At 45.9% G+C, this 20,959-nt stretch overlaps 1 protein-coding gene across 2 annotated transcripts in view; it reads left to right on the top strand.

The window, feature by feature from the left end:
• The window catches only part of NCK2 (NCK adaptor protein 2), a 138,111-nt gene that overhangs the window by 36,716 nt on the left and 80,436 nt on the right, over positions 1-20,959 (top strand). For both annotated transcript variants that reach the window (XM_045283884.1, XM_004704331.2), the window contains exon 2: positions 14,050-14,218. The gene's annotated coding sequence lies outside the window, so the exon portion shown is untranslated. The remainder of the gene's footprint in view (positions 1-14,049; positions 14,219-20,959) is intronic.

The raw sequence follows: 20,959 nt of genomic DNA, 5'->3' as shown, positions 1-20,959 counted from the left end.
CAAAGTACTCTCCATTACAATTAATACATTTGTCAAATCTGCAATTCCATTCTTCGAAACATTTTTCAAACTCATCTGCATCTCCCATGTCTTTTTCTTCACCTCTTTTACATTGACAAATTACTGTCCTTTCATGTTCCTCTGCATTCACCGGAACAAAGAAGTCGCATGGAGTGGGGTCAGGTGTGGGGGCAAGAGAGGCATACTGGGTTTTGTTTTGTTTTTTGCCAAAAAGTGGTGCGCTGAGATGGCTGCATGAGCAGGTACATTGTCGTAGCGGCAAAACCAGTCCCGTCTGCCACGAACGAGGCTTTTTTTTCACATACTGTTACACAGTCTTTTCAAAACATCTAAATTGAAAGCTTGATTAACAGTTTGACCTGGTAGAATGAACTCCAAATGCAGCACAAGTTGACATTTTCATCCGTTTGAGAAGTTCACAGATGTCCAGAACAAGGTTTGTCATCAATAAACATTTCACCTTTTTTGAAACATTTCACCCTTTTTGAAATGAGAAAACCACTCTTAAACTTGAATTTTTCCTATAGCGCTATGTAAGCTGTGTTCAACATCATAACTGTTTCTGCAGCATTCTTCCCCGAGCAGAAACAAAATTTCATAACTGCACATAGTTCAAGCGAAACTGCTTGTAAGAAAAAATTCACCGTGACTTCAGAGAATCTTCCCAGGCGACACCACTGGGCGCACTAACTCAGAGCGAGTTGCTGGAGGCCTGCTAGTGGGGAAAATGCCTAGCGGAGCTTTTTTCCCATTTGGGGTGGGGGGTACCCCCTTGTGTTTTTGAAATGAATGATTTTATCGAGAGTTTATCCTGTGGTACCTCTGTATGGGTCTAAAGACATGAAAAAATTTGAGCCCCTCCTCCAAGGCCTTCCAGATCAGCATAGTCATGTGCCTTCATTTCCTATTGCTGCTGTAACAGAAAAACCACAAGGGGTAACTTCTAAGAACAGATGTTTGTTTTCTCTGAGCTCTGTAAGGTGGTGTTGCAAATCAGGGTCTAGACCCTGTGGGTTCCTACATTGTCCATATCCTCAGGCATCCCTTGTTTCTTTGTCTTTGTAGATGGTCTGCACATGGCGACCTTCTTCTCCTCTTTGTATGTCTGTTTTCTTCTTTCAAATCAAAGGTGATTAGATTAGAACCCACTCTGTGTGTATGATCAAATTAGCACAAAAAACCTTTTCCCAAACAGGATTGCACCTGCAAATACAGGGGTTAGGATTCCAGTGTACGTTTCCCACCACCGCCCAACTCCTCATGACTCCATGTGCTGGAGTAGAGCTACTCCGCAGGGTTTATGAGACAGTCTCATCTTGTCCCCACCGGGCAGCTGGTAGGTTTAAACTAGAGGCCTGGAGGCTAGCAGCCCAATGCCTAACCAATTTGAGGGTGCACAATTGAAGCTGTAACACCATGTAAACGGAGTGACTCTGATCTTGTAAAATAGTGATATCTATGCAAATTGGAGACATTCTTTCAGAGGAGGGAAGAGATGAACTTTTCATATCTGAGAGGTGAGGTGGATTTGCTGGGCGGGCAGGGGTGGTGTGTGCAGTTGGGTGGGAAGGGCATTCCCATTCCCACTAGGCACCACCTAGTGAACGGGACTGCCCTTTGGGGTAAGTACGGTTGAACACACTTTGGGTATTTTCGGAATGTTGAAGCAGCTCAATAAGCATACAAGGCACAGTGATATTAGAATTTTTATTCAGTTGTAGCTGAATCAAATCATAAATTTTTCTATGTAAATCAAGGTTTTATAAAAGCCCTTTTCAAATAGAGAAATTAAATATTTAATTCCCTTTTCATTCTGAAATGTTTTTATGGCTTTTATGGAATGCATTTATGGGGTACTGTATTATCTGCAGTATCAACTCAGCAGGCAATGAGTTTGGTTTATGTTATTGTAAGGAGCCACAGTGGCACACTGGGTTAGGTGTTAGGCTACAGACAGCCTCAGCTTCCTCCCTTTGGAGTGGCTGTTCAAACCTACCAGCCATTGTCAGGGAGAAAATTGAGGCTGTTGTCTGTTCCTGGAAAGATTTATAGCCTCAGAAACCCTATCTGGGGTGGCGGTGAGTCATAATTGGTGGGAGTGGGTCTGGGTTTATATTATCTGTATGAGCCTCACCCTCACAAGAATCTCAGAAACCAGGTTGATTGATTACTTCCCAGAGGTGGACGAGGATAACATGCAGTAAGACTTTTTCTCACAGTTGCTTAGAAAAGACGCAACTTCATTCTGTAGGAGGTCTAAGCCATGACCAGTAATTTCCCAAAGAAAAATCAATCAAACAGCCATTTCTTTCCCCTGAACTCACTTATTCTCGCTCTCCCAGGGACTCCGAAGGTGCCAGAAGTCAGGGTCTACCGTAACTCTTTTGTCAGTTAGCCTTTATCTAATTGCTGCAAAAAATGTTCTCTCCCACCCCTACACGTGGAGAGTCCCCTGCAGATTTCCTAAAAGACCAGTGATGCTACCTGGAACAAAGGAAGTATCTGAGTAGTACTTTGAATTGTGGAACACTAAAATTGGAGTCAAGTCACTCTGGCTTGCAGACTTAGGGGTGTACAGCTTAATCCTAAATTAATTCGAACCCCGACCCTGGACCTGAGCAGCCCCCTCCGCAGCGTTGTTTCTGTCTTGCAGTATATGTGTGTGGGAACAGCAGGCTAAGCAAGTTTAATGTTCTTTCTAAATTTAATTATGTCTCAAAAACAACACCCAAGCACTCTGCTTGAAAGGCAGGGAAAATAAAGGTCCCTGGGGTTCCGATTTGATTAATTCTAGCGTGTGGGTAGATCCACAGACTTACATAAAACGGTGTGTTTTTTGTTGGGGTGGGGTGGGACATACACAACGTTTCTGTTTTAGAAAGAAAAGTGTGGAGGAAAATACTGTTTGGTATCCGAGACAGATGAAATACATTGATGCCTCTTCTCTGACACTAAATAAATGGAAGGAATTCCCTTTCAGTTCACTGGCACACGTATGTAGTATTTCTTCTGGCCCTACCCTTTTGGGATCTCTAGATCAGATCTCCCAAGTGGAAGGGCACAATTCTCTAAACTGCCAAGTCTACCCAAGATTTTCGGAGATTTTTAGAAGCTAGCCTCAAGCTGGCAGTGGAGGTGAGGGGTTAGGGGTTTAGGTCCCTTCAGGTCTAACCTGGCTGGCTCCCTTTTCTCCCTCTATTTAGTCATACACCAGAGTAGCCTACAGAACTTGGGAAAGCACCATATTGCAATTACAGTCTTCTACTAATGAAAACGTATGCAAACGAAGGGACCGATATGTAGGGAGGGTACTTAGTGTGGAGCTTCCAGGTCCCCAAAGGGCTGTATTACCCATCCCTGTGTACCAATGCCTGTCACCAACTGGAAAGCCCCAGGAGAGTCCGTGTCCAGAGCCTTTAGTGGGCCTCATTTTATAGGCTGATTGAGGGTGTGCTGCTATCACCGGTTGGACTTTCTGCTATTTCCAGCCCTCATCCAAGAAGCACCTCATTTTCTTAAGCCCTCAGGTGTGGTCTAGAGGCCTCTTCAAAGGTCATCTCCAGAGTCTAGAACAAAGACCAAACTGTTTGGGTAAAAATCCACCCTAACATATCGTGTCTAATACCCATCTATGAATTGCCGTATTATTTCCTCAAAAGACTAACTTAGAGGCATGAGGTGCTACTGCTCCACAGAATTGAGGTAGAGATGCCGTGAGACTATGCCTGCCAGGAGGAGGTGGCACTGCACCAGGCCACCCTGCATAACACTTGAGATGGTCAGTCTTTAAAACCATTGTCCTAAACCCCAAACCAAACATACAACTTCATTGGATGCTTAGCTTATTCTGTAATTTTTTTGCTTTATAATTTTTTTTTCACAGTGAGAAAAGTAGAGTCGTGTCCTGAGAGGGAGGCAGGGGAAAGGCCCAGGAAGTAGACGTGAAGACGTGAAAACAGTACGTGCTGATCCTGTCTCTGAGCTCCTGTTCCCAGGAGGAGCCCACAGAAATCTGGGAGCAGCAGACAGAGTAACAAAGAGTGCTAGAGTCTCCATACTGTCCTCGTCCTCGGCAGTGGTGGTGGCTATTGACTGGCTTCTGTCACTGGGAACGACAACGCGAGGAAGAGTTGTCCAGCCCTCTGCCATCTTCAGGATCTCTGGTTGCTGGAGGCCGTTCTTGCCGTTTTTTCTGGGACTTGAGCTCCCTTCTCTTACCCTCTGTTTTTCCATCTCTTGGGAAACAGTTGTATTCGCCGGGTTGCCGAGCATTGAAATTGACTGGATAGCAACTGGTTTGACTCAGGTGCTTATGTTGGTTTCATTGCAGGCGTAGGTAGTGGTAAGAATCCAGGGAATTCCAATCTAGTCAGATGGATGGACAGACACAACTATGTGGTGTCATAAAAGTCTGTAAAATACTAAAACAAACTCACTCACTGTCTGCAAGTCAGTGCTGACTCATAGTGACCCCCTGTGGGTTTCCCAGACTGTAACTGTTTATGGAGTAGAAAGCCCAGTCTTTTTCCCTCAGAGCTGCTGGTGGTTTTGAACTGCCAGCCTTGTGTTTCGACCTAGTGGATTGAAGCCAAAAGAAAATCTGTTTAACCTACCCAGGAGCCATCCAAGAAGGCCTCCTTCAGGAGGGGAGACCTGAACAGCCCTTGACAAGAGGTTTTCACCCCACCCACAGATCCCTGAGTGATGAGGCACGTGGAAGAAATGTTTGAAATCTCACTACCTTAGGCCATAGAGTCAGTTTTGATTCAGAGTTGGCTGTAAGTCTTCATTGGAGTAGAAAGCCTCCTCTTTCTCTCAGGGACAGGCAAAGAAGGACGCAGGCCGTGGGATGTGGGCATGTGGCGTGGGTAGGTCAGTGGGGACCAGCCATGAAGGGCTGTGTTTGATGTTGTGGGGGTGCTTTGTCTTGCATCCTTTAGAAGTCTGGCGCCTGTGAAAGAGTGGTGTGCAAGGAGAGCCGCCCTGGCTGTGTCTGGGAGGCTGGTTAGTCGCCTTCTGAAGTACTAAGGGCTGGCTGAAGGGGAGGGCGGGGCGGGGTGGGTGTGAAAGGGGGTGAGTTTCCAGGACTTGCTTGGTGATGGATTTGGGGATCATTGAGTGGAGTCGTGCCCGCTTCTGAGGACGAGAGAAAAGAGCGTGCTCCTCTGTCCGTGGCCATGCTTCAACAAGCAGAGACCGAGGGTGGGGGGTTACCAGGCTTTTCTTAACTGCAAAAGTAGTGCATCACGTTCAAAATTCAAACATTACAGAAACGGATAAAGCTAAAAGTGAAGTAATGTTTCCACTGCCCAAGCTTGTAACTGCTGCCCACTGTAAATATCCCAACAGTGCTTTGCCTTCCAGATCACCGAAAGACTAAAAAAAAAAAAAATTCTGTGTGTGTGTGAGAGTGAGTGAGTGACAGAAGAGAAAGGGCAAGGGTAAAGCAACATGCAGGTAAGTGCGCTTTTCTTTGTGCTACAGACACATTTCATCTTGTTCTTTCTTGGAAATTCTACCTTTTCACACCGTCATCCCTAAAGATAAAAGGAAAATAAGAAAAATAAGACAAAGAGTGTTTATACATAGGAGGTGGTTTCAGAAAATTTGTGGAGTTGAAAAATAATGGAATTCTCCCACCAACATGTTAGAGCCACTGAAGGTCTAGTGAAGAGAGATTTTCTGGATCCCATAGTAAGCCTAGGTTATCTCAGGTCAGCATTCCGTGCTTTATTTTCCTGCAGAAAAGGGGGTCACGTTTGTAGACTTTGATTCACTAGTGTGTTTTAGATTTAGGTGTATTTCTGTCACTGCTCTTTATTTGGGTTGAAACTACATGGACCAACACTGAATCCTATGGGCGCTTAATAAATATCCCCGCTGAACCTTAAAAGATTTGTGTAGCTGCCTTGTCTATTTATGGCACTGAGATGTAGCAGGGCTTTTCATCTGATTTTGAGAACTGAGTGCCATTATGCTTAGGAGGCTAGCATTAAATAGAAAAACCAAACCCACTGCCATCGAACTGATGCTGACTCATAATGACCGTAGAAGATAGGGTATCACTTCGGCCGTGGGTTTCTAAGACCAACTCTTTATGGGAGTAGAAAGCCGCATCTTTATCTTGTGGAGCAGCTGGTGGATTTGAACTGCTGATCTAGTGGTTAGCAGCCCCAACACAAGACCATTAAAAAACACCAGGGCTGTCAGTCTCTCTGCCATCAAGTCAATACTGACTTATAGCGACCCCCTGCGGGTTTTGGAGACTACTTAGGGGAGTGGGAGGTCCAGTCTTTTTCTTCAGGAGCTACTGGTGGTTTTGAACTGCCAACCACATGGATCACAGCCTGGTGCTTAACCACTACACCACCAGGGTGTCATCATAGGACAGTAAATAGACACAAAAATCTTTACACACTGATGGAAACAGTGTTAGCTAATCAAATTCATGTATTATGATGTTATCCTCACATGTTGTTTTAGATAACCTTTCGTAAAGTTTCACTACTGTGTCACCAGTTTTTAATAACCCAGAAGCCATCCTCCCATGCTGCAGAATTCAGACTCGATGGATTCTGGTTGTGTTGGTGGCCTGGATGTCAGAAGGGCAGTGCTGAGTCACACAGGATTTTGGCTATGGAGCCAACCTGGAACTAAGCTCCTCTGACTCACAAGGGGGCCTCAAAGAGTTTGTGGAAACAAATCCCGTATCTTTTCACTACATTTTAGCCACGAACCTTTTGAAGCCTCTTGCTGTATGAAGCCCATGGCACGCTCAACCTTTCCTGCTCTTGTTTCCCACAGCACTGTCCACTTTTCTGCTGGGCTCTGTAATTCATTACAGTGGCCACACAGAACTCACACTATGTACATGACTATGTGGCTTATCATAGAAGCGAACAGGTTACAGTGCAGGTGGGAAATGCTCAGGATACAGTTGTTCATCAGGATGTGGGAACAAAGTTCTTGTAAGGCTGTTAATGAATGCCCAAAGGGCATGCCACTCCAATATAAGCCTCAGCCAGAAGGCTTTCAGCTCCAGCTCCTCGGATCAGCAAACCCAGCCCCCTGAGTTAAACACCCAGAGGCACCCCTCTCCAGAGGGCAGCCTCCTGCCCCGAAGCGCACAGTTGTCATTGCTCTGTTGATGGGCCGGGAAGTCCACTGCTCTGTCTCATCTTTTGCTACTCCTCAAATGTCACCCCTGTGTCCTAGATCCAGGAGGTTCACTCTGCCAGGGATCTCCGTGTTGAGAGGATGCAATCCCTTCACTCCTAGCTCTTGCTAGTCTTGAGATCCCACCCCCTCCTGCTTCTGAACTGGCTCCTTTTATACCCAGCAGACTGGCACCACACAAGAGAATCAGTATCTCCCCCCACCTTCTCTTACCCAGACCTATCAGGACAAGGCCTTTGGGTGGGAGTAAGACCAAGACTAGAAGAGCCTCATTAGATATTCATGGCCTGGCACCACTGCCTGTAGTTTTGCTCTTTTCTCAATCTTGGAAGACTGGAACACAGACATCTTCATTAAGCCACAGCACATTGTGTGAGAATTGTCCGAGCTTAACACCTGAAGCTCGGGATGGCTGAGGCTGCCCAGAGGGCTAGAAATTGGTACTGCGCGTGTTTATTCCAAGGGTTGTTAACCAAGAAGAGGGTGGAGGTTTAAAAACCAACACCCCCCTGCCCTCCCATGGAACCACAGAAGAGAAGCTTGGTGATCTTCCGTGAAGATGACAATCAGGGAGAAGCCTCTGGAGCAGTTCTGTTGTGTCACACGGGGTAGCTGCTGGTCAACAACCAGCTTGATGACACCTAACGGACAAGCGAACTAACTTGGTAACCATTTCAAGATGTGGACTTGACATAATCCTGGCCCAAAGTAGACTAAGACTTGATATTTTTTGCTATTCAGGACAATTTTTTCCTGAGTATAAATCCTCATCAAAAAGAGCAAGGATGTTGTTTTCAGGACCAAGGTGCGCTTGACCCAAGCATGAAGCTTGGTGTGTTCACACACCTCTGTGGGTGTGAAAGCCGGATATTGACTAAGGAAGACTGGGTATTGACAAAGGCATCAGTGCCTTTGAATTATGGTGCAGGCACAGGATATTGAAAGTACCATGGACCGCCCAAAGAAGAAACTGTCTTTGAAGAGGTGCACCTAGAGCACTCCTTCAAAGCGAAGATACTGGGACTTCATCTCAAGTACTTTGGACATGTCATCAGGAGAGACCAGCCTCTGGTGAAGGGCATCATGCTCGGTAAAGTGGAGGGTCAGGGTAAACGAGGCAGGTCCTTGACATGGTGGCTTACACATAGCAGTTCTGAGGCAGGTGCCGGACCGGGCAGGATTTATTCAGTTGTACACAGGGCCGCTATGAGTCGGAACTGATTCCACACGCGAGAACAACAAATCCTAATTTTGGTTTTAATTTTTTTGAAGTTCAACAACTAACCTTTTGCCGTCAGTGCTCTTGTGATAGCTGGCTGGGACCTCTATGCACAGGATGATAAATGATGTGTGAGGCAACCCTTGGGGAAGCCTTTGAGTGTCTGGGGTTTCCGAGCCGCTCAGTCAGTACCAGTGCTGAAGGGGGGGGTGGGGGGTGGTTGCCAGGTGGTGGCCTGGGTGGGAGGGGGGTGGTGTGCAGAGTGTGTGAATGCCAGAGGTTGAATGTTAACCAAATGATTCAAGTAGAATTTTGTGTAGCTTTGTTCAATGCCGGAACCAAGGATTTTCCCACTTGAGTGAACGCCCCGACCCCTACTCAGTAGTTCAGTAGAGGATAAATTTAGCTTGGTTCTGCCCGGAGTCTGAGAGAGCAGCCCGGGCCCCATGCTGTTCTGGGTCAGGCTCTGATCCATATGCATTCTGAACTCTGGAGGTCAGCTTGTAGGCATCACTGTGTGGACTTGGCCTGGAGGCGGGTGATGGGAAAGGGAAGGCCGGGGAGTTCAAAGTTTTAGAGTATAATCAGTACTTCCCTTTTTAACTCTAACCCTTATTTTCCGCTGTTAAAAAGAGAAATGATGATCACCTTTAGCTTTTTATAAGACTGATAACGATGGATATCTGTTATATAACCTGTGAATCTGTAAGTTGTGGCAATACTTAATCCAGTTGGCTAGTAATCACCAACATCGTTTCCTCGCTACCTTAGCATCTGAGAATCAGTATTTTTTGAAAACATGTATGTGCGTTCATTAGAGGTCCTTGTGGCGCGGTGGTTAAGCGTTTGGTTGCTAAACACAAAGTTGGTTGGTTGGTCCCATCTAGCACCTCTATGGGAGAAAGACTAGCAATCTGCTTCTGGAAAGAGAGCGCCCTCGGCAGCATTTCTGCTCCATCCAGAGCAGCTGCGGGGGTTGCTGTGAGTCAGGAGACTCCGGGGCCCTCATACCCACACGCACACGCATGCATTCTTGGACTTGCCTTTTTTTTTTTTTAATTGTTTTATTAGGGGCTCATGCAACTCTTATCACAATCCATACATACATCAATTGTGTAAAGCACATTTGTATATTCATTACCCTCGTCATTCTCAAAACATTTGTTCTCCACTTAAGCCCCCGGCATCAGGTCCTCATTTTTCCCCTCCCTCCCTGATCCCCTCTCCCTCATGAGCCCTTGATAATTTATAAATTATTATTTTGTCATATCTTGCGCTGTCCGACATCTCCCCTCACCCACTTTTCTGTTGTCCGTCCCCCAGGGAGGAGGTCACATATAGATCCTTGTAATCGGTTCCCTCTTAACCAAGCCACTCTTCCTCTACCCTTCCAGTAGCCACTCACACCACTGGTCCTGAAGGAATCATCCGCCCTGGATTGCCTGTGTTCTTCTACTTGCTTCTATGATTTAGCATAACACTATCTGGTGTCCCTGGGCCGTGCAAACACACTCTGCTGCTAACCGAAAGATGGGAGCTGTTCGTTACCTCAGAGACCCCTCAGAAGAAAGGCCTGGTGATCGATTTCAGGAACACCCGGCCCCCTCCCTCCCGTGGACCGCTTTCGATTCTGACACACAGGGTCACCCTGACTCCATCGACTCCGTCCACGTGATGGCAGCTTGCTTGGCAAACCCTTAGCGAATCTGATTTGAATGGTTGCAGCCACCTTCCAAGGTCATTGTCATCTACTCCAAGTCGATGAGGTCAACAGAATGTATGTCTATGATGAGTCCCAGGAAACTGGGATGGAGAAATCAGACATGTTTGGGCAGCACCATCTGGAGGCTTGCTTCCTGAGCTGAAAAATAAGATATTTGTCTAAGGTTTGCTGAGAAGCTGCAGGGCACTGAAACAGAAGTGAAGCAATGGACGGTGCCGGGTCTCCTTTGGACAGGCCCGTGCTCGTTTCTCTTGTTGCTAACCACCAAGCCATTGGTTCAGACCCACTATTCATTCGGTGGGGGAGAGCTGCATCTGTGCCCACAAAGATGTGTAGCCTTGGAAAGCATCTATAGGCTCGCTGTGAGAGTAGTGTTAGTTACTGTGGATCAGGGAGGAGGAGAGGGAGTGCTACCTGACCTTAACATGAGCCTTTTGATGATCTTGGGCATCTGGACTAATAGGCCAGCTCAAAAAGAGGAGGAATGGTGTCCAGCAATATTGTCCAAAAGACACACAGCCTTTGGCTGCCAGCAGAGCAGGGCAGGTAACCCACCTATTAGACCTCCATGACTTGGCTTGAAGAAAGCTCACCAGGCATTGATGACAAGACTGGACTCTTAATCTTGGAAGTACCATCCAGAAGACACCGCCCTGTAGGACAGCAGACATGGGGAGTTAAAAGTGGATGCGGTCAGTTTGCAGGAGAGGGTCCTGCTATACCAGATTCTGTGCCCAGAACAGGAAGTTGCTATCTGGGTTAGCAGATCACACCACTAAGGAACGCAAACCCAGAGTGTGTGCTCCCGGTTGGAATAAGTCTTGGATTTTTCACTGGAGATTATTACAGTTAAAGGGTTCAAATTAAAGGGAGACCTTTGGTTTCAGTGTTAAGTCCTTCCCACCCCCACCCTTCCTTTTTACATGTAAAGGTTGGAGTTGGAATAATGGAAAAATATTTTAGGAGAGGCACACGAGGGTTTCAGATATGCACTTACGTTTGAAACACTGTTAAACTATTGAGTGAATTCTCTCGTGCGGGCTTTTCCACATTGCAAGTGACCTTGTATATATTTTGCAGTTTGAATTTTTTTCTCCTCCCTTCCTCCCCTGCAGAGGTGTATGGTTTTCAGATAGGTTAGGTCACAGGTTGTAATTATAGGCTGGTGTGAAATGCTGGTCCTTAACAGAAGTTCTGCCCACTAGACCCCTTGTTCAACATAAGCAGTGGGCAGCAGAGCTCATTGGAAGTCACTCTATTTACCCCTTTTCATCTAAGGGGGTGTATGCTTAGTCGAGTTTAGCTGTGAAATACTTTTTCTCAGGCATAACACTGCAACATTCGGTTTTCACATTTTCATCCCAGATGGCCACTGCTATCTTTAAATTGATTTAAAACGCCTATCCTTTTCATTGGAGCTAGCCCATTAATTCAGAATCTGCACCCTTCTACCATCTGGTTGCCCCTTTACTGGCTGTACTTGGAGGCAGCATTCCCTAAGTTGTGCGCTGCAGAGTTTCAAAGGGCTGGACTCCAAATCCCCTTCGGTATTCTATTGCTTTGGGCTTAGAGATAGAGGCTTAGGCCACTGGCACCAGCTGTGCTGTGAGTATGATGAGCTACTTTTCTATGATGGCACAGTGGGGTATGTATCGGGCTGTGCCAGCTGCTCCATGGTGGTAGTGAGAATTGAGTCTAAGAGAGGAACCAATCAAGTACTACTCATGTCCATAGCAACTTGGTTAAAGATGCCTTGGTTGGCGTATAACAAACACTGGGTTTGCCAGTTTGAAGCTTATCAAGCTTCACCTTTAACCTCTCTGAGGTGGTTAACTCCATCTGTCAACTTGGCCATTGCAATATGTATGGTGGAAGATCATTAGATGACTTCAGTCAACATAATGCCCTGGAGGACACAGGTACACTCTGAAGGAGCTCCTTTCGGGATGCTATACCAGGCAGTGGCCTAAGGAAATCTGACTGGGGCAAATGAACCTTTTGGTTAAGGATACAGCTTCATCTAGATTCTAGAAGAACACCTGGAAATAGGAAGACAGGGGCCTGGCTACCCAGCGCATCAGTCTGTAACAACTTCCTTGGTGGCTTATGGAGGTAGGGGTCGCCACTGGTAAGGAATTGGAATCCTCAGCCAAGACCCGAGTTTAGATGCCAACAAGAGTTCTTCCAGAAAAAAATGTCATTTTTGTTGTAAACATGAAGGAGAGAGAAGAAAGCAATCTTCTGGATATACATTTAAAATTGTGTCCAGTTGGTTATTCCCATCCTATTTAGTCTTTTTTTTCTTGTGTCAAATCATATTTATCTCCTTTTTTTTTTTTAATTACACAGCCTTTAAGATAATGCTAGAGAATCCAGAAAGGGGAATAATTTTTTAATCAAAATTTATGAATTTCCCTTATAATATTTTCATGATAGTCCGACTTGAATTATCCTTCTCTATGTGATTAAAGTAGGACTTGATTTTTCTGTGGGGTGTTTAACATTTTGGGTCATGATAGTACGCGTGATGAATTAATACATCTTCTCTGAGCGAACTGTCAAGACTGAGCCCCTCTAGGTTTGATACATAATTTAAAATGCCAGCGAACTTGCTCAGAAGTCCACAGAGTGCTCCAGGGTCCCCTCTACAATGCTACTCAATGACTGAAAATATTTACCCGTGTGTCAGGAACACAGGGCGGCAGCAAACCCCTGACAACCAGGAGTGCGTCGCCACTCACCTCCGTCAGGTGTCTTGTGTTCTTGGCCTTGTAGTTTGATGTGATATGCATAGATTGTCTGCTGCCGGGCATGTTGTTTTCAGTGTCTTCCTGGTGGCAGCCCTCACTCTGTGGGCAGTGCAGTCCCAGGATTAATGTTTTTCAAGACTTCCAAGAGAGGAGCGAGTCTGAACTAATACCCATGTGCTCGCTACCCTTCCTCCCTAAATAGGCTCCCAGGCTGGCGCTGTTTCCACTTGGCATCTTCCCTTTGGCTTTTGTCAGGCTGTGAGGAGTGTGGGTAGGGGCTCCTGCCACATTGCCAGCTGTCCCCTCCCTCCCCACCTCTTCCCAGCACTGATGCGTACATATTGATTCTCTCTGACCTGTGCTTCATAGCCATGGTGGAGAATGGAAAGTGTAGACGACATGTTCCAAACGCTGTCATCTACCATTCTCTTTTCAGGAAGGGTGGTGGTGGTGGATTTCACTCAACGCCACCCTGGTAGTTAAAAAGCTTTTTGTACTATAGCCAGGAATCTAGGATAATGTTTTTTAGATGCCTATACTTTATCCTGGATTATGGGTTATTGTACAAAAGGTTCTTAATTGCTAGGGTAGGAGACATCCTGGCGTAGTGGGTTGTGTGTTGGGGTGCTAACCCTGAGTCAGAATCGATTAGATGGCCGTGAGTTTGGATTGTTGGTTTGGATCTGCTTTTACCACCCCCGGAAGGTGGTACTGTCAACTTTGGGAAGCACTGATATAGGAGGATTAGCTATAGGAGAGAGAGAGAGTGTGTGTTTGTGCACGTGTATACACATAGTCTTGAGGTGTCTGTATACACAAAAGAAGCCTCGGTGGTGCAGTGGGCTAAAGTGTTGGACCGCTAACCAAAAGGTTAGCAGTTTGCATGTCCCCAACTGATCCGTGTGAGAAAGAGAAGGTTTTCTGTTTCCATAAAAATGGAGAGCCTCAGAAACAGAGTAATTCTGCTCTGCCCTATGAGGTTGCTATGAGCAGGAACCCACTGGCCGCAGTGGTTTCTACACAAAGCCCTTGGAGGGTGGGGGACGAGGAGCAGGAGGAGTGGGTTAGTTGGGAAATGCTGGGAGCAGGCAAATAGATCTTAAATAGATACTTGCCATCAAAGCAGCAATTCTAACAGGCTTTTTTCTGTTTCTTTCTAGATTTCCTTTGCTCATTTTACGCACGTTGTTTCCAAGATCATAACTGCTGAGATTTCAGTTGGCTTTGAGAATTCTGAGAATACCTGCAGCTTCAGAGGGGCGATCAGCTGAAAACAATCTGTTTGAAGCATCTGGCGTCTCGCCCCTCACCTCTAACTGCGTGCCAAAGGTAAGGCTACAGTTCCCTGCTTATCACAGGTCTGAGAAGTTACTGTTGCTGCCCCTGATGCTTCCTGCGGCACAGAAGGTTCTAGACTATGGAAATGCCAACAAATTCGGCATTGTTTTGTGGAGCCACGGGAAACTGAAGCTTTCAGAGGACCCGGTTGGAAACGAGATGATTGTTTTGCCTGTATTAGCATGTGATGGTTTTGAGTATGAAAACTGGGAAGCGTGGTAGAAACCTGCAGCCCACAGGGTGCTGTTGTGCTTCAGTTTATCCAGCTCAACAGATAGTCCTTGAATATGGACTGTGTTGGGCCACCTGTGTATTATCATGGGGTTGGAAGTACGGAGATGAAATCGGAATCCGTAATCTCAGCCTTGTAAAAGGTTTGATTCCGACTACGATGTCAAGAAGATAAATCTACATCATAAGAGATGGAAAGAGAGGATTCTTAGGGAAGGTTTATCTGAGATGTGAGCACTCGGTTGGTGTGTGGTTTGTTTGTTTTTAATTAACCAGTAGTGGGCCAAAGTAGGTCTCTACATAACAGTGCTGTTTCTGAGCCTTAACACATAGCTTGAAACACTGGTTTTGGAACATGTGGGCTGCAATGTACTGGTCTGGTTCCTGTGGTGTTCCATCTCGGACAGACGGTGTTGTTAGTGCCATCGAGGCGATTCCAACTCTTAGCGACTGTGTCCAACAGAATGAAACGCTGCCTGATCTGCATCATCGTCACAATCGTTGGTATGTTTGATTGCAGCTGTTGTGGCAGTCCATCTTGTTAGGGTCTTCATTGACCCCCTGCCAACCAAACATGATGTTATTAAGGGGACTCCCCAGTTGTATTGAGCACCTTCCAACCTGAGGGGCGTGTGTTCGACACTGTATCAGACAGTGTTCTGCTATTAATGAGGTTTTTAGCGGCTTATTCTTCAAAAGTGGACAACTGATTCCTTCTTCCTAGTCTGTCTTAGTCTGGAAGCTCCACTGATATTTGTTCACCATGGGTATCCCTGTTGGTGTTTGAAACACTGATGGCATAAAATCTAGCAGCACCTCAACAAGGCAGCCACCACAGTGTGACAGACTGACAGCAGAGGGTGGCTTACAGACAATAGGATGTGTTTTATAAAAATGTGCATTTTTACCTTCATGGGGCTGCCTCAAAACTGTAGGGATAACACTCAAGATGTTAGCTCTCCTTAAAATTTTATTCTGCTCTATTTGTCTCAAATGGTTTTTAGCTATTCTTAAAACTTTAATCTTAGACAAATCTTTTTGGTATAATAATTTTTGTAACATACTGCATTAATATGTTAGGATTTCCTCTTATTTGGTTTAAAACTGACACCGAAAGCGTTGTGAATGTATTCTCTTTCCTTGATCAATTAAGAAAAAAAAGTTTCCTGTGTCCCTCTCCATTATCCTCTCTCATGTGGTAGCTACAGTGGCAGAGATTTAATATGTAGTATTTCCTAAGGGTGGATTAAGTGTCTCAATGTTTTCCTCTTATTTTGCCTATGATTTCTACAAAGGGATCTGCCTTTAATGATTTTTTTGAGGACAATGACACACTGTCCCGTGGGCCTAGAGTATCGTTCATGATGGTTTTCCTATCTAGTTTCAAGGTAAAATGGGGAACACAGAGTTCATATCGTGTAGTTTGATTCCATGCAACTCTCCCCCACCCCCTGCTCTCCCCTTTCTGCTTCCTGAAGTGCTTTACGGCAGTTCTATGTTTGAAACGTAACCTCCCACCTCACAGCTCCTTGGGCTCTGGCTAGCTTTAGTTCGTATCATGTATGCATAAGGCATTTCTGAGTTTCTCTTTCAGAGATTTTCCAAAATGCTGAGACACACAGCATTGGGGCGTTTGCTTTCCAATCCTTAGAGATTTCCATTACTTTTTTAAAAAGTAACTTTTTAAAACGTCCCCCTCCCCCCATTTTTTGGTAATAAGTATGCATTGGTCTGCAACCTTTTAGGACTTTGTCATGTGGGAAGGTGGTTTCTTATCAATTCGTTTGTCAGACTTTAAGTGGGATACAAGCCAGAAATGAGTGCATTTCCCCCAGCGTGAGTGTCAGAATTCATTGTTAATGTGTGAGTAATCAGGAAAGTTCTCATTCATCAATGACACTAACAGTACACCACTCTTGTGCTCGGCCACGCCCTCTCTGTGGCAGCCTGTCTCCGCGAGCCCCCGTCAAGAGTGCAAAGTGCCTTCCCCCAAGAGGTGCTGGTGCCCAGGTTTCACTAGATGGGGAACCATTCAGGCCATCCTGGAAAAGGATTTGTACCAACATCACTTTCCAGGATTACTTTTCTTTCAAAAGCTTATGAGATCCCTGCAAAACCCTGACTTCTCATTGGGTTTTAGGAAAATGTTCAGTGGGGAAAATCATTAGATGTGTGCTCGTGTAATAAGCATTTACTGTGAGCACCAGCTATATGCTAGGCTGTTTTCTTTCAGGGACTGTTTTAGTGGTTAAAAACATAGATAACATAGTTCCAGATACCCCTGAGGGAAGGGGCAGCACCCCAATAACTCAGGGGTAGTAGTAGCTGAGAGAGGTATGAAGTCCCTGGGACACAGGGGCCGGGGCAAACGGACTGCTCACACTGGAGAAACCTGTATTTATTGAGATTTTAAAGAAGGCGGAGGCTAGGTGTAGGCTGTCGTAGTGGATCGACTTGACCCCAGGCGGATTTGGTGGCTTCGCCAGACAGTGTGTTGTCAAGACTGTAGGTCATTTACAGCAACGGGTTGGGACCAGGCACATCCTGTTTGGTGTTCGAAGTGATCTTTTAAGTGACACATTGGTTGGCCTGCCCTTGAGTGTGAAACGAAAGCCAGGAGAACCCGTGGATGTCGGCTTCCGAGGCATCCCCAATTCTTGGGCTCCTAAAGCGCGCACCATACCAGCCACTCTCCACCTGGGGTGAGACCGAGCGGCGCCTGGGTGCCTTTTCTGGGGCTCTTCTTCCCAGCCTGGTTTTCTCTTTTTCTTCCGTGAAGCTACAGACTAACGTCTTCAGAACCTGCCTGACAAAGGGGCTGGAAAGCAAGCCTGGTGGCACTCCCCGCCTGTCACGGAGCAACCGCTAGAATTAGGCGAGCTGTCTTGCTGTGCTTCAGTGCTCGGCTGCTATACGAGAGAGCAGCAGTTGCAGCTCAGGGGTGGCTCGGCAGAGAAACCCTGACAGGCTGCACCCACCAAGATTACAGCCTAGGAAACCTGACTGAACTATTCTGCTGTCACCTAGGGTCACTGTGACCCTGAACCAGGTGGTATACAGCAACAACCATCTGTGCTTGATTCTTGCCATGGAGAATCATGACAGGACAGTAACTGGCCACGGTTGCAGAGTGGCTAGTGTTTGCTGGGGGTGGAGGACAGGAAAGCATGTGTGGACTCTGGATGAGTTTTTATCTGTTGAAACACTGTTGAAAGGATGTAGTTGCAGTAGAAGGATGTTGGCGCGGTGGTGGAAAGAGAACTGTGGCCTAGAGGACAAGATATATTGGCTCAGTCACATCAATAAGGCTTAGGTTTTATTAGTTGTCAGTTGCCCATTTGTATAGCCAGACTATACATATTAACCTGCCATTCGTTAAGAGTCCGTTTCCATTATACTGTGGAATTGGCAGTGGCTTTGTGTAATTTGAGCATTGAGCAGAGAAAAATGCAGAGTTAAGTATTTCAGTCACTCTAACATTCTTAAATGTGCTAAGTAATGGTATTCCGTTTATAAAGGAAATTTTTCCTCCTTATCTTCATATTAGCCTCAATTTGTTTTCTATCATTTTCACAAAGTTTATATACTTAGAAAAATAGCCTTAAATTTACTCCTCGTTTTTACCGTTGGGGGCATTTGGGCATGCACTTGGTGCTACAGAGATGACCTAGAAAGACATTGTACATAGAAGGCTCATGTCTCTGTTATTCAGCTTTTGAGGCTTGTAGCTCTGCTGGTAGGGGTAAGTCTGAAAGGTTGCTGATTCCTGGAAGTAACTGTTGGACTTTTGCCCAAACAGAGGTAACCACCTCAGGGTCTTGGCAGTTGGGCCCCGGTTGCTTTTTCCTGTGGACCAGAATTGATTTGATGGCAGTGAGAACACAGTATTGAGGAGGTTGAAGTGCAGGGTGCTGAGCGGTGACCCGGCCTTTGATGTTTCACTTTATAGACGTAGTCATTTTATAATGCCTAAGCCAGAATCAGAAGCTCTGGGCGCCCCATGGTTATTGGTTGGACTTCTAACTGTTACTAAGCCAGAAGTTCGAAACTAGCAGCCACCCCTCGGAAGAAAGACGAGGCTTTCTACTCTCTTACAGAGTTACAGTCTCAGAAACCCAAAGGGGGGCAGTTCTACCCTGTCCTATAAGGTCTCTTTGTGTCAGAATCTACTTGATGGCAGGGAGCTTTTTTTTTTCCCTTTGGTTAAGCCAGAGCCAGACCAAACCAGCTGCTACCAAATGGATTCCAACCCATGGGACTGCGTATGTGTCAGAATGGGAACTGCGCTACATGGGGTTTTCAATGCTGTGATCTTTACAGATTGCCAGCCCTTTCTTGCAAGGTACCTTTGAGGAGATGCTCTAATTCCGCATATACTCGTGTATAAGCCGAGTTTTCCCAGCACATTTTTAATGCTGTTTTTATGTTAAAATTAGATGCCTCGGCTGATATTTGGTTCGGCTTATACTCAAGTATATACGGTAGCTTTGTCGTGAGTAGCTGGGTGTTTTAACAGTGTGCATAACCAGGAACCTCCTTATAGCGACTAGATCAGATAAGCCTCTTCAGCACCAGTGCTCTTCCTTCTCCTGTCTAGAAGCCCGTGCGTTTTCTGCTCCTATGCTCCTAGCCTTGTGTTGTTTTTTTTTTAATTAAAAAAAAATTTTTCCCCCTAGCCTTGTATTGTAATGCTTGTCTTGATCCAGGGACCTTGTGAGACTGAGAGATTAAATAGCTTAGTCAAACCCCAGTGTTAGGGAGTGGCAGACAGGTGATGCATCAGTGTCTCCCTGACTCCAGAGTCTTTACTTGCCCAGTGTCATCCACTTGATTTCAGCTCAGAGTGATTCTATCTAGGTTTTCCAAGACGATACATTTTTATGGGAGCAGTTTTAGCTTTCTCCTGCAGAATGACTAGTGGGTTTGAACCACCCACTGGTGGTTAGCAGCCAAATATGTAATACCCCCTCCCCCCCAACATCTTACATCATGCCCTAATTATACCACCATCCTCCCCACACACCTCCAGTATAATCTCCATTAACTACACGTGGCATAGAAGAGAGAGGAGACATTAGCATGAAGCCCCCAGAAGGGCCTTGGTACGTCATGAAGGTCTCCACATTCCGTGTAGCAGCTGAGGCAATGGGCTGTCTGGGGTGGTCAGGTGTGCATGTATTGAGAATACCCACGTGTGAAGAAATCTGCAGTCCTCTGTCTGCCGGAAGAAGTGCTAGCCTGCCATAGCTCTTTCCTGAGTGCTGGCTATCTTGTCCCTGTTTTGCATCCCACAGCACCTGTTCACACAGTGAAACTCAAAACCAACTTCCCTACCATAGAGTCGATCCCAACTCATGGCGACCCTATCGTACAGGGTAGAATTTGCCCCTGTGGTCTTCAGAGGCTGTCACTCTTTACCGGGATAGAAAGCCTCCTCTTTCTCCTGGGGTGTGGCTGGTGGTTTGACATCGCTGACCTTGTGGTTAGCAGCCCAGGGCATGACCACTTCCCTCCAGGGCTCCTGGAAAACTCACTAAGGCATTAGAGATACATTGCCGGACCAGTGTGAGAACTGCTTTAGGAGCTATCACTGGAGGGTGCTGCTGTGAGCCAATAGGAGAGCTGTCTGTATGCGAATCCCCAGAGCTTTCTGGTGTAGTATCAACCCCTGGAGGCCCCGGATCAGCTATTACAGGGAGGGTTGGTACCTGTGCCTCACTATAGAGAATGAACGCACTTAGTATTCCATCGGGTTCTGCCTGACAGAATGCATTTTCCTGTTGACTTTTATTATAACTTGGTAAATGTTTTCTTGGGAAACTGTACGGGCTCCAGGATGTTGGAATTGCTGTAAAAACATTATAAATAAATCGGGCCATAAATTATCAAAGCTTATGGGGAAGAATTTTCGGTCCTGCGCTAAGGGGCAAAATAGTAAGAGAATGCAAGTGTGGGAATGGACCGTAATAAACCTCAGTATCTTGTGTTAGGGCTCAGGAGGGCTGATTAGATTACACTAAGCAGGAAGAGGGAGCTCGCCTGGCCGCATGCAGCGTGTTCATGTGCATAGCCCTGGGCCCTGTGCTGTTTCAAATATGTGCATTTTCCTTTCGGCTTTCATTGATCTTTGCTAAAGGGATCAGCCTTCATTGATCTTTGCTAAAGGGATCATCTACTCTAAGACATTCTTTTTTTTTTGTCATCTATTTTTTAAAAATGATTTTATTGGAGCTCATACAACTCTTATCACAATCCATACATGCATCCATTGTGTAAAGCACATTGTACATTCGTTACCCTCATCATTCCTGAAACGTTTGCTCTCCACTTAAGCCCCTGATAATCAGCTCCTCAGTTTTCCCCCTCCCTCCCCGCTCCCCTCTCCCTTATGAACCCTTGATAATTCATAAATTATTATTTTGTCATATCTTATACTGTCCGATGTCTCCCATCACCCACTTTTCTGTTGTCCATCCCCCAGGGAGGAGGTTATATGTAGAT

This window comes from Echinops telfairi, unplaced genomic scaffold, assembly GCF_000313985.2.
Source record: "Echinops telfairi isolate 266 unplaced genomic scaffold, ASM31398v2 ScPeMD7_7467;HRSCAF=8505_1, whole genome shotgun sequence".
NCBI classification, from domain to species: Eukaryota; Metazoa; Chordata; class Mammalia; order Afrosoricida; family Tenrecidae; genus Echinops; species Echinops telfairi.
Note: the sequence above shows the minus strand (reverse complement) of the source record. Positions and strands in the feature narration are given on the sequence as shown.